General features: G+C 35.2%; 1 long non-coding RNA gene across 1 annotated transcript; it reads right to left on the bottom strand.

The window, feature by feature from the left end:
* Window positions 1-2,629: 2,629 nt before the first annotated feature.
* LOC140004406 (uncharacterized) lies at window positions 2,630-8,288 on the bottom strand. Its single transcript, XR_011814055.1, has 3 exons — window positions 8,193-8,288; window positions 3,945-4,026; window positions 2,630-2,678 (listed from the first exon to the last, which is right to left on the bottom strand). It is a non-coding gene; the product is annotated as an uncharacterized lncRNA (long non-coding RNA).
* Window positions 8,289-13,913: the final 5,625 nt, after the last annotated feature.

Below are 13,913 nucleotides of genomic sequence, written 5' to 3'. Positions count from 1 at the left end.
TGTAAATGTTTTGAGACTGCATTCCACGGACAGAATTGTCTGTATCTGAAACACAAAAATGAAGTTATAAGTGTGCACACAACAACGCAAGTTGATGATTCCTAGGTTGCTTCTACGGTGGAAAGCTGAGTCGTCTTTGTATAGTAGGCAGAACAAAAGGAATGAGGACAGCACATGAGCATGGGCCCGGCAAAGGACAGCGTCCGTGAAATAGCTACCGAAACCGGGTGGAAGGAGTTGTAAACATGGGACCCACTTTAGTATATGGACTGTATTATTGTGAATAAACATGCACCCCAGACAAGTTGTGGGCATGTTTTATGACCCCCAAAACAAGTTGTGGGCGTCCCCCATTTTGGAATATACGGGAGTAGATCGTTGATTATAAATTGGCGCGAAGAGAAGTAAAAAATAGTGGGAAGAGTAGAAATAATAGGATCGAATTTGTTTAAAAAAAAAAGAACCGAAATTATATATATAAACCATACATATGATCATAAATCAAGATTATTAAGCGGTAAATGTTTATTTAAAGAAAGAATTATGTTGATTTAAACTAAATTGTTAGTTGATGCAAATGAGTGAATATATACATAATTGACCCAAAATTTTAGGTGAGTAATCGTAAACATAATTAACACATTATTTGAAAAAAATCAAAATTTGTGGTTGTGGATAATTAATCACAATCATAATTAACATAGTGAATTTGATTCACAAACATAATTATATAGTTGACATAATGACTTTTAAGCCAGTATTGAAAATCAATCTGGAGTGTAATTTACACTTTGCAATAGCAGTTGTTCAATTCCAAATTAATTAAGACTATAACAATTGTTTGATCTTTATTACAAACAAAATTAAACTTATATTCGTTAATTATCATCGATTTTAATCTCAACTTCTGATTGAGTGACAACATCTTATCTTAACACATGTATTGAACATATCCAATCTCTCTTTCGATTTCAAGTTCACTATGTCAATTACAATTTTTGCTCATATTGAAAAGAACAATTTATGTTCTCCCTCAAACATATATTCAAGTCCTCTATGTCAATTATGTTTATAATTAGGCACCAACAAATTTAGTTTTGTTTTTAAAACAAAATTTTCAATTATATTTGTGATTACTCATCTGCAATATCAATTCCGATTTCAAAGCTATGAAATGAACTGTGATTGTCATATATCATGTACAATCATAATTATAGGAGTACAATGTCAATTATAATTAGAGAGTTTTTGGTGTCCAATTTAATATTGCTAATTATAGAAGCATAATGCTAATTATAATTTCACTAGTGAGTATAAAGGCATCCGTCTGGTTCGGTGTTGATTCGTTCAGCCCCCTCCAAATTTCCCATTGACTTCCTTGAATCCACTTAGGGGTGACAATTTCCGACATGATTTGAAAACACAATACGAGTCTTATACGAAATTAATAGGTTTAGGTTGAGGTTTCGCAGGTTTGGATCAGAACCGGGTCGAACCCGATGAACCCAAAAAGAAGTCGAATACGAGTCAATCCGTTGGTGACCCGATAACCCGTTTACGAATTAAAAATTATTTTATCTAACTAAACTAAGTTATTCTTTTTTTTTTCCAAAGGCATTAATCACTTAATCTTAAATGAATTTATTTAACTTGTGTGAAGTTAAAATTATTATATTTGGACAAATAATGTATTATATTATTTTTTACTTTTATACTGTTTTAATTTATTTTATATTTGGTTTGTGATAATACACTTTTACGGTGTTTTATTTATTTTAGATTTGGTTTGGGATTATTTATTTAAATTTTTATTACTTGATTACGTAATTAGTTTTGTGCAAAATTGGTTTTATTAAAAATTACAGTGATAAATTAATAAATTAAAATTAAATTTCGAGTAATTTCGGTTCAACCCTCCAACCTGAAATTTTTTGGGTTCGGGTCAAGTATCCTGACTCTTTTCGGTTTAGCGGGTCAAGTTCGGGTCAGCGAGTTTTCTTAAAAAGAATACATTGGAATGTCCTTCTTTAACAAATCCCAAAAAAAAAAAACAAAAAAAAGAGCCTACAGCCAAAATTTTTCATATATCCAAAATCTGGGAGACTAATGAGAATTTAAAGACAGACAAGACTTCCACCCGGTTTCGGTAGCAATTTCACGGACGCTAGTACACAGATAGACAAGACTTGCTTAAACAAGCAGAACCCGATGATGTTGCAAAACATGACGACCTGGAAAAATACGATTACGTCTACGGTGGAAATTGGGCATTAGATGATGAATAAATTTTTAAGAGGGCTTTTATTATAATTTTAAAATGTATTGCATTATTTCATCCAAGCACAACGCTTTCTCCAGTGTCCGGTACATTATTTCTTTGTGCGTCCCCACAGAGCACAGTTGGCCTCCTTGCATTGCTTCTGCCTACTGTGGGCAGAAAGTGAACTTTCCACCGTAGACGTAACCTTGAGTATAGGAGATCAGAAAGCTCAACCATGAGTTTACCTCCTTGCATTTCTTTATGATTTTCAGTGCAATAACTCCCATGAAAAAGAGTATAGGAGATCAGAAAGCTCAACCATGAGTTTACATTGAGTTGTATTAAGCAAAAGAGAAATTTCATGAATTTACCTGCTCCATGTCATCACAGGTCAAAACACCAAATATGCATGGAACACCTGGAATTCATTCAAAGGAAAATTAAATATTTCACCATTAAGGCACTGTAAATGTTTTGAGACTGCATTCCACGGACAGAATTGTCTGTATTTGAAACACAAAAATGAAGTTCTAAGTGTGCACACAACAACGCAAGTTGATGATTCCTAAACGCCTCAAGTACCAGTTATGAGGTATGTATCCGTAAGTTCCTACGCTAAACATTTTTCTCATCTTCTGACATTTGAGAATATAAGATCCTCTGCTTCCGTGTCTATGAGCACAAAATGGGAAAAATAGGTACAACCACTATGCAGTGCACTTATTACAAATAAGACAATTTCAAAGTGGTTCCAAGTTGCAATAAACCATGAACATCTTTCAACAACACAAGATGAGTGCTTTTAACACAAAAACCATCTGTCAACTAGGCAAAAATTTCCATCACTGCTACCACCTATGGATATGTAGTATTACACAGTTACCAATTTTTTATTCCTTTCTTAACAAAACTTGTTTAACTAAGCTACTGGATATCTAGCTAATACAATCAAATCTACCAAGGCTCCTCTAATGACGATTTCCCCTAGGGCTGAATTCATGCTTTTAGTATTTCAAGTTAGTAAGAATTGTTTCTCCAGATCATATAGTGGTTTAGATAGAAGCCATTCCCAGTATATGAAAACATCAAGATCAAGAAAACTTGCATATCATTTCCATTATGAAGGGCAATTTTATTATTACAGTTTGTAGGTTCACATTTATTGCTTCATTAGGTATTGAAATAAACCATACCCTGGGCTAGTAATCTATATGGAAATGTAGGCAGGAGCCGGATAATTCTCTTTCTTGGAAACCTGACCTCTTCCTCTCCCCTCCAAACTTCTCAACAAATATAAAGTAACAGCGAAGAATAAAAGACATCATATTTTACTTGCTTTACACAAACTCTATTTTCATATACATTAAAGAAAACAAAGTCACTTCTGATAATTATATAACTGAATCATCTCTCTTCTGCCCACAGGAAATTAACCCTCATGCTTGGTATCCCAAAAATCTGAGAGTCAATAAGCGGAAAAAAAAACTAGGTAAATCAGGAAAATCTATTATAGAAAGTTTTTTTTCTTACACAGCATATGAGGAACAGAAATCTCATGCTGAGCAGTGTACTATAATAATGCAAACATAAAAAGTGAATTAGCAAATTTGAGAGATATAATACAGAAAGTTACCGCCAACAGTGGAAAGACATTCAAATTTTGTGTTTGACTACATTGACTAACCAGATTTAAGGCCTGCAGACAGTACTCCGGATGCAGCTGAATTAGCCACAGCATCATAATGGGAAGTATCGCCTCTAATGTACTGGCCAGAAGAGCAAGTAACAGGAAAAAAAAACACATGAACATTGATTCATGCACTAACAACTGGCATGAAATAAGGAACCAGTAGCTGGTAATGAAGTTGAATGGTACCATAATCCGGTAATTAAAATGAATGAACTCAAGCCATGAAACCTCATACAAATAACTGAGGATCTAAACAACCTACAAGATGTTTTAGCAGTCATTACATATTTGTACTCTTTAAGAAAAATAAGAATCATAGAATCACTATTTTAAAGCAGAAGCATAAAGTTACAAAAGTTGAAGTAACAATTTTTTCCCCAAATAGAACAATTATCATCCAGATGCTCTCATATCCAGATTCAGGTTTTCAATTCTTCAACTGAGTAAGAAGAAACATAACCACCATTTCTCTCCTTTTAGAAACTATAAGCAACCTCTTATAGTCTAGCTTTGTCAAATGTTACTAGATGACTAGCCATCATCCAACAGCCAAGATCAAAAAAATATAAGGACAGGGGAAGAAAATAGGTCCACACATGTATGTGCGCATGAGAGAGAGACAGAGATATATATAGAGAGAGAGAGAGATAGAGAGAGAGACGGGGAGGGAGGGAGGGAGGGAGGATTTTGAGAGAGAGAGAGAGAGCATGACCTTCTCATTATGTTTTAAGAGTCCAATATCCACTTGTATCCAATTTAGAAAGCAGTAATCACACGAAAAGCCAATGCGTCCTCTTTTCATCAGCAAAATCAAAATTGTTTCTCTACTTCCAACTGAAATTTACATTTTCAATTTTTGGAATACAAGGTTCAAATGTGGAAGAAGAATTTGATAATGATGGTTGATTTTACCAAGTTTAATGTGAAGTTAGAGCCATCATCACCATTTAAAAGGTAGGAATTCTATTACAATTAGTAAATACTAGAGAGCCCCCTACTAAATAATCTAGAAGTATATTATCAACTCAAACATAAATCAGAGCCATCATCACCATTCATTGGAAGAGCCTTAAGTATGTGATTTTGTTTATGGCAGTAATGACCGGACTTTTCCCTATTATATTTGGTGCCTTAGAAAATCTATCCCGCCCATTCTACCCTTTATTTTTTTTTCCGCGGGACAACCAATACAATCAAGAAAGGGAAGGAAACGAGTATAACTTAAGGTAATCCTGAAGCTCGCAAGAACAGTCAAAATGCAGATTAAGGGAAAACTTAGAAATCTCATTAGCAGCAATAAGAAACCAGTCCTAAGCAGATATGATTGAAACAAACAACCTGAAATTAAGTAGCATTTCTGCAAAAACTCTCCGTGCCCTTCTATAATGGAAGTTACATTATATTTGCAATTAGTTCATATCAATTTACTACTAACAAATGTTAAAGACCATATTATATCAACTATTCCACAGAAAAAGCTTCATTTTTAAGCATTGCTAGAAGATTCCTGATCCGAACTACAGTGGCTTACATAGCTTGAAGCACCGGAATCAGACAGCTCCTTCGGCCTATGGCCTCAAACAATGGCTCAGGTCTTAAGCCAAAGACATCTTAGGAACAATAGAAAACTATTGTGTCTTAGGTATTCAACAACACTGATCACAACAATGTTTTATCAAAGTTAAATTTATGCTTGTACAATGAAAGGTGCATCTTAGGAACAATAGAAAACTATTGTGTCTTAGGTGTTCAACAACTCTGATCACAACAATGTTTTATCAAAGTTAAATTTATGCTTGCACAATGAAAGGTGCATCTTTGGCCTCATTCTGGTTGTCAGCCAAAAAACAAATGTTGGTTATTTAACTTCCACGAACATGTCCAGTAAACTGCTCCTAAAGCAATTCTAATTTTTAGTATTTGATCGAAATTTCCCAAGAAACACTATACATGGCCAAACCAATACTTGACCAAGAAGGTTTGCAGTTTACCAAGCATCAAAACATGGAAAACTTTCATTAGAGATGACTAACTTAGGTAGATGTTTGTCCTCAGATTCATCTGGACCTGAGGTGTAAAGGCAGTTATGTAGCTAACAGTGTTTCAAAAAGGCAAAGGCTGGCCGTTACTTTGAAACAGAACTGGATATTCTGAGGTAAAGGAGTTGTCAAAGAACCAGTTCTGGCAGTGAGTTTCAAAGTGATTTCCAAAGGGTTAAATGGAGAATAATAAAAAAAGACAGAGCCGTTTCAAAGAGGTTTGACACAAAGATGCAGGGATGAACCTGATTCATAAGACTCTAGAAATTACTAATAAGACAAAATGATATAACATCTAATTGCCATCTTTAGGGGAATTAAAAAAAATTATAACACCTGAAAGCCATCTTTAGGGGTGTTAGGCATGGTGTTTTATCTCAGTTGGGGCAAGCTTAAAGCACCAAGCGTAAGGCGTTAGCCCCGCAAATCTTGAAATTTCAATATTAATACATAGAAACTATGTATAATTTGTTATAAAAAAATATTACTAAATGCTTTAAATTTAAAAAATATCACAGAGAATTATAACAGATGGATAAATAAAACATACACTACAACTTGAATTACCTAATAAATAGGTGTCAAAAACACAATCCCTCCATCAAATCATTATCTATAGATCATCCAAAACTAAAAGGACAGCTGTCTATCTTTCACTTTATAAACTACTTATTTTAATTTTTTTCCACAATTGGAAAATACATACAAGGTTGACCCAAAGCACAAGAAGACCAAAATATAAAGTTGATAGAAACATTATCTTAAGCCTTAAATCACACTACATGGCATGTAAACTAATAAGTACAATGTTTTTTGTAATTAAAAAGAAAAAAAGTTCATATGTAAATCAGAAAAGTAAAGGAGTCAAAAAATGATGGTCCGGTAAAAATACCATGGATTAAGAGATCGGACTGTGCAACAAAGAGAGACCAAGTGAATTTTTAAGTTTATAATTGTAAACTGTCCCACATTACGGAAGCAAATAATGCATGTGAACCTATGCACTATGAACTACAAATTTCTGACTGTGAAGTACTCCTAACAAATATGCATTACAGCGCATATGCATCAAACTTTGGGGCACAAAAGCCATGGCTTATCACCTAAGGCATATGCCTCAACTGTCTTGGCAAACACCCTTCAATACCCAGGCCCCACCTGATTGTCCCAAGGCATTTTCATTGCTGGGCGCATTTTTATAGCATTGGCAGCTAATTCTTTATGCCATTTTTTTTATCTATCACTTGTCAAGTTTTTTATTATTATTATTTTTTTCTGTATTGTAGAACTCCTTAATAGATTGTATGCCATAGGCAAAGTAGTAGAAGACTACAGCGTCATCCATCATGTGCACATACTGTTTTTTAGTATGTGCCTCCCTATGCACAAGACTGGAAACTTTTAATTCTTTATCTACAGTAGATGGATTCACTGAAGAGTTTTTGGTATTTTGAATTGCATCTCTCTCAACATATATTTATAGGTTCAGCTAAAAATCAAGATAGTACCCCATAAATGGTCCAATAGATCAGTCCAACATTAAGCAATGATTCATCCCCCAAACAGAAAGATAGGAAAACATAGCATAAACTCTTGCAAATGTGTGCATTTGTGGTAGTTTTAATCTTCAACGCTGAAGACAACACTTTCCAGTCTAACTGCATAACAAGTTTCAAATTTTATGAACAACTCAGGAAAACTAATATCCATAAGGATTCCAGCCTTCACATCAAGTGAAGACGAGTAAAGTCTAAATGAGTATAATAATGTTTTACTGGCAGTGATAGTTCCGTGCATCATATGGAACACTTGACTGGTTCGCAGCTATGAGCAGGTTGATTTAAACATCAAGGATGTCCTCACAGGAATAACTAATAATGTAACAGTTGATCTATGATATCGGTGTAACCATTTTAGGGGCCGTTAAAGCTGAGAACACTGGATTCTAGCCAATGTCAGTTACAATTAAGCTACAAATACAAGAGTGAAACAGTAGCAATCATACTTTGTTTTGCGAAAGAGAATACCATTTAATAGCCTGATGCAACTTATAAGCAAACCAAAGAATGCTAAAAAAAATTCTCCATAACTAATGCTTCAATTGAATGGGAAAAGAGTATAAGTGGAACATAAACAACTAAATGAGGGAATCAAATCTACTGACCAAGCATTATCAAACAGGAAATAGCTGATGAGTGCTTACCATAGCTCCAATACATAAGATGGCTTGGTACTTTCTTGACTTCCAAAGTTTCTCTGCGACCAGACCAATTGCAAAACTACCCGGAACCCACACAACCTGATGCAAAATGATCATAAGGATTCATATGTAACCCATTAAGAGCAGTTAAAAGGGCATATTTGAGTGATGTACATAATACATTTGGCCAATTCATTTTCTTGCATTATTAACAAACCCCAATTGTAAACTGTGTTACTTCCTGAAAACTAAGAAAAATGGAGAGAAAATACTTTTCTTCATCTTATTTGGACTACACAATATACATATATATATACACAAGTGTAACCTAATTTAGATCCTAAAATCGTGCTAATCTAAATCAATCTACTACCTAATTAATACATGATACTATAATCATATGATACCTAATTAATACATGATACTATAATCATATCTTTCCTAATATTAGATCACATATCTTCAACACTCCCCCTCAAGGTGGAGCATAGATGTTGTTCATGCCCAGCTTGTTACAAAGGTAATCAACTCGAACCCCATGTAGAGCCTTCGTAAAGAGATCTCCCAATTGTTCTTCAGTCCTTACAAATCCTGTAGAAATCAAGCCCTGCTGTATTTTCTCACGAACAAAATGACAATCTATTTCGATGTGTTTTGTTCGCTCATGAAATACGGGATTGGATGCAATATGAAGACCCGCTTGGTTATCACACCACAATTTTGCAGGCATTGTGGTTTTGAGACCTACTTCAGTTAGAAGTTGATTTATCCACATGATTTCACATGTCGATTGTGCCATAGATCTATATTCTGACTCTGCACTCGATCGCGAGACAACATTCTGCTTCTTACTCTTCCATGAGACCAGATTTCCTCCAACAAAGACACAAAATCCAGTTGTGAATCTTCGATCTGCCTTGGATCCTGCCCAATCAGCATCTAAGAAACACTCAATCCTAGTATGACCATGATTTTTATACAAAATACCACGTCCAGGAGCTCCTTTTAAATAACACAAAATTTGTTCTACAGCTGCCCAATGATTAACAGTAGGATTAGACATATATTGACTAACAACACTAACTGAATACGCGATATCTGGACGAGTCACTGTAAGATAATTCAAACTTCCAACCAATCTTCTATACCTCCCAGGATCTTCTAACAATTCACCTTCTTTTGTGAGCTGCAAGTTAGGGATCATTGGGGTACTAGCTGGTTTAACCTCCAATTTTCCCGTTTCAGATAGTAAGTCAAGAACATATTTTCTTTGGGACAGGAATATCCCCTTCCTACTCTTTGCTACCTCAATACCCAAAAAATACTTGAACAGTCCCAAATCCTTTGTCTGAAATTGACTATGGAGAAAAGTTTTAAGAGATGAAATACCTGCAGCATCATTCCCAGTGATAACAATATCATCCACATATACTACCAACAAAATAATACCAGCTTCTGACTGTTTGTAGAAAACAGAGTGATCAGATTTGCTTTTCTGCATCCCAAACCTTTCAACTGCTAGACTAAATTTTCCAAACCAAGCACGAGGACTTTGTTTCAGTCCATACAAGGACTTCCGAAGATGACAAACCTTCCCAGACTCCCCTTGAGCAACAAACCCTGGTGGTTGCTCCATATAAACTTCCTCTTGGAGGTCTCCATGAAGAAAGGCATTCTTGATATCTAGTTGATGCAAAGACCAATTATGAGTGGCTGCCATAGAAATGAATAACCTGACAGATGTTAACTTAGCAACAGGAGAAAAAGTGTCAGAATAATCCTCTCCATAGATTTGAGCATAGCCTTTGGCAACAAGGCGAGCTTTTAATCGAGCAACGGATCCATCAGAATTGAATTTAACTGCAAAAATCCACTTACTCCCAATGGTCTTCTTCCCTGCAGGTAAATTTACTAAGTTCCAAGTATCATTACCATCTAGAGCATTCATCTCCTCTATCATAGCATTGCGCCATCCGGGATGGGATAGGGCTTCATGAACAGTTTTAGGAAGGGAGATAGAATCAATAGATGTAATAAAGGAACAAAAAGAGGTGGGTAGATGATTATAAGATACACACGAAGACACAGGATAAGTGCATTGACGCTTACCTTTGCGAAGAGCAATAGGAAGATCATCACTTGAGACAGGACCTAGTAACGAAGGAACTGATTCAGGAGACTTTTGTCGTCGAGAATATACATGAGTAATTGGAGGTTTAGCAGGGGAAGATCTTGAAGATGTGACAGTATAGATTAACAAATCATCATCCTCCTCCTGACATGAATGAGATGAGGATGGGGTAAAAGGTATATTTTTAATAAAAGTAATATCAATTGACACAATGTACCTGCCAAGACTAGGACAATAACATCTATATCTTTTTTGGACACGGGAATAACCAAGAAAAATACATTTCAATGATTTGGGGTCTAATTTAGTGACTTGGGGACGAGAGTCGCGGACAAAACATGTATACCCAAAGATTTTAGGTTCGATGGGAAACAAATGGCTATTTGGAAAAAGAGTATTATAAGGAGTCCCATCATTCAAAATAGATGAAGGCAGACGATTAATTAGAAAGCAAGCTGTGGACACTGCATCAGCCTAAAAATGTTTAGGAACATGCATTTGAAATGATAAGGCTCTTGTAGTTTCGAGCAAATGTCTATTCTTTCGTTCTGTGACCCCGTTTTAGGATGGTGTATCCACACAAGAGGTTTGATGAATAATGCCATTTTGCACCATATAAGATTGAAAATGTGCGAATAAATATTCTTTGGCATTGTCACTTCGTAATATTTGTACAGAACGCTTAAATTGAGTCTTAACCTCAGCACAAAAAGCACAAAAATGAGAAAACAACTCTGACCGATTTTTCATTAAATATAACCAAGTCATACGAGAATGGTCATCAACAAAAGTAACAAAATACTTGAATCCAGTTTTAGAAATGACTGGACTAGGTCCCCAGACATCTGAATGAACTAATGCAAAAGGAGCATCCGCTCGTTTATTGACTCTAGGACTCAGATTAACACGATGATGTTTGGCAAACTGACAAGACTCACAATCTAATAGAGACAAACTCTGAAATTGTGGACAAAGTATCTTTAACAACGGGAAAGAAGGATGACCCAACCTACAATGTGTTTCAAATGGAGTTACAATTCCAAAACAAACTATGGACTTTGGTATCTGTGTGTCAAGAATGTAAAAACCTCCAGATTCATGCCCTTTACCAATAATCTGCTTCGTCGTAAGATTCTGAAACAAGCAATAGTCAGGAAAAAATTGAGCAGAACAATTGAGGGCACGGGTAATTTTACTCACAGAAATTAAATTAAAGGACAACTTAGGCAAACGTAAGACAAATGACAATGAGATTAATGGAGTGGGGTTAACTGAGCCTGATTCAAGAACACGAGATTTTGACCCATCAGCTAAGGTAACTATAGGTGCAGATGTGTGTGGCTGAAAGGTGGAAAATAGACTATAATTACCTGTCATATGATCTATGGCACCAAAATCAATTACCCATTTGGAGGACGAGAACACAAGGCATGTGTTTGGTTTACCTGACTCAGCGATGGCAGTTACGGGAGTAGATGAAAACTTTAATGATTCTTGATACTGAGAAAATTTAGCAAATTCGTCTGCAGAGATCGTAACAGACTTTTCATGGTTAATAGTATCATTGGTAGAAGCAATATGTGCGGATTGAGTTCTCTAGTTCCTGTACTGCAATTTCTTACAATCACGCTTCATATGGCCCGGCTTTTGACAATAGTAACACACAACCACTTCTGCATTCTATCCCCGAGTGTCAATTCCTTTACCACCACCTTTGTATTGCTGTTTTCCAAGACCAACAAGAGCACTGCTGGACTGAACAGACTGGGTATTCTCTGTGCGAAACACCCTACTAAACACATCTTGTAAGGATGAGATATCAGGACTGAAAAGAATCTGAGATTTAGCAGTTTCAAATTCAGGTGAAAGACCAGCCAAAAAACTCATAATGGCCATCTGTTCCCGTTGAGTTTGTTGAACTTTCACATCAGAACTAAACGGTAACAACAGATTAAGCTCCTCATAAGTTTTCTTAAAATCCATAAAATAAGTCATGATGGACTTATCTTGTTTCTCTGCACGATAAAAGGCTTGACACACCTCATATATGCGAGAAATATTCCCTTTACCAGAATACAAAAATTCTAAATACTCCATTAACTCCTTAACAAATTCACAGTGATTAATTAAACTAATTACCTCACTGTCAATAGAATTCCGTATTTGCAGGAACAATCTAGCATCTTCCCCTAGCCATGTCTGTCTTGAACCATCTTTTAGAGGATCATCAATCAGATGATTGTCTTTATCAATGCTTCGCAGATAAAGACGAACCGTTTTGCTCCAATCAAGATAGTTAGAATTGTTGAGTTTGTGGTCCGTGATCTTAGACATCACAGGAACCACATCAAATGTAACGACAGATTTCGTTTCTGCCATGGGTTCAGAATTAACAGAATAAAAATAAAAAGGACAGATCTGAACTCTTTAAAACAAGAGTGAACAATAGAACAGAGATGTGTCCTATACAGAACCAGATGAACCGAAAGATGACTACTGAATTTTCTGGCAGCGGACAGAGACCCTAACCTTGATGGTAGGGCTCTGATACCATGAAAACTAAGAAAAATGGAGAGAAAATACTTTTCTTCATCTTATTTGGACTACACAATATACATATATATATATACACACAAGTGTAATCTAATTTAGATCCTAAAATCGTGCTAATCTAAATCAATCTACTATCTAATTAATACATGATATTATAATCATATGATACCTAATTAATACATGATACTATAATCATATCTTTCCTAATATTAGATCACATATCTTCAACACTTCCAATACATAAACCATTTCTTAACTTCGTTAAAAGCTCCCCCAAGATAACATGTATAATGTGGTTTGATACCATATTGAACCCAAATGTCATTTAATCATCTTGAAAAAATGAATCAGTAAGCAAACCATATCCCATAAAGCTACCAAGAAAAATGTGCTAGTACTTCTAGTAATAGGGAAAATAAAATTGTGTTGAAAAAAATACAAGTTGATACATTTGCAAGAAAAAAACCAACATAATAAGGCATCATTAGTTTACGACCAAAATTCTAGGTTAAATATTATAATGTAAAACAAGAATGATTAGAGTTACGAAATGACAAGGCAACTGGCTTGACAGCAAATTTCATAAAGAAAAAAATACCAAGATAGGCACCAAATGAGTATGTAGATTATAACATTTAAGTGATACATGAAAAGTCCAATCAAGGGAAGCAAGATCCAAAATGTAGAAGTCAAACTGTTTAATGAAGTCACAACTAACAAGGGTGCAAGAAAAAAGGCAAGAAAACAAATACTAGCTCAAAATCACTTACATCGATATCTTCTTCTTTGACCGAGTACTTTTTGAAAGTGTCCAAAGCTCCCTCCAACAGTGGCTTTGTGACAATTTCATTGAAGCGAGCCACCACCTTTACACACAAAAGAATACAATCTCCAAAATAAAAAAATAATCAAAAAACGCTTTACAACTCAAAAGAAAAACCACATGGAAGTCAAAACAATGCCTTAGGTCATTTCTCTTTGACAAAGTCTAGTTGGATACTATACAACAAGAATCATCTATATTTTACAAGCCTGCATTC

The sequence above is a fragment of the Coffea arabica genome, chromosome 5e (genome assembly GCF_036785885.1).
Source record: "Coffea arabica cultivar ET-39 chromosome 5e, Coffea Arabica ET-39 HiFi, whole genome shotgun sequence".
Taxonomy (NCBI): Eukaryota; Viridiplantae; Streptophyta; class Magnoliopsida; order Gentianales; family Rubiaceae; genus Coffea; species Coffea arabica.
The sequence above is the reverse complement of the archived record's forward strand: the minus strand, read 5'-3'. Positions and strand labels throughout refer to the sequence as shown.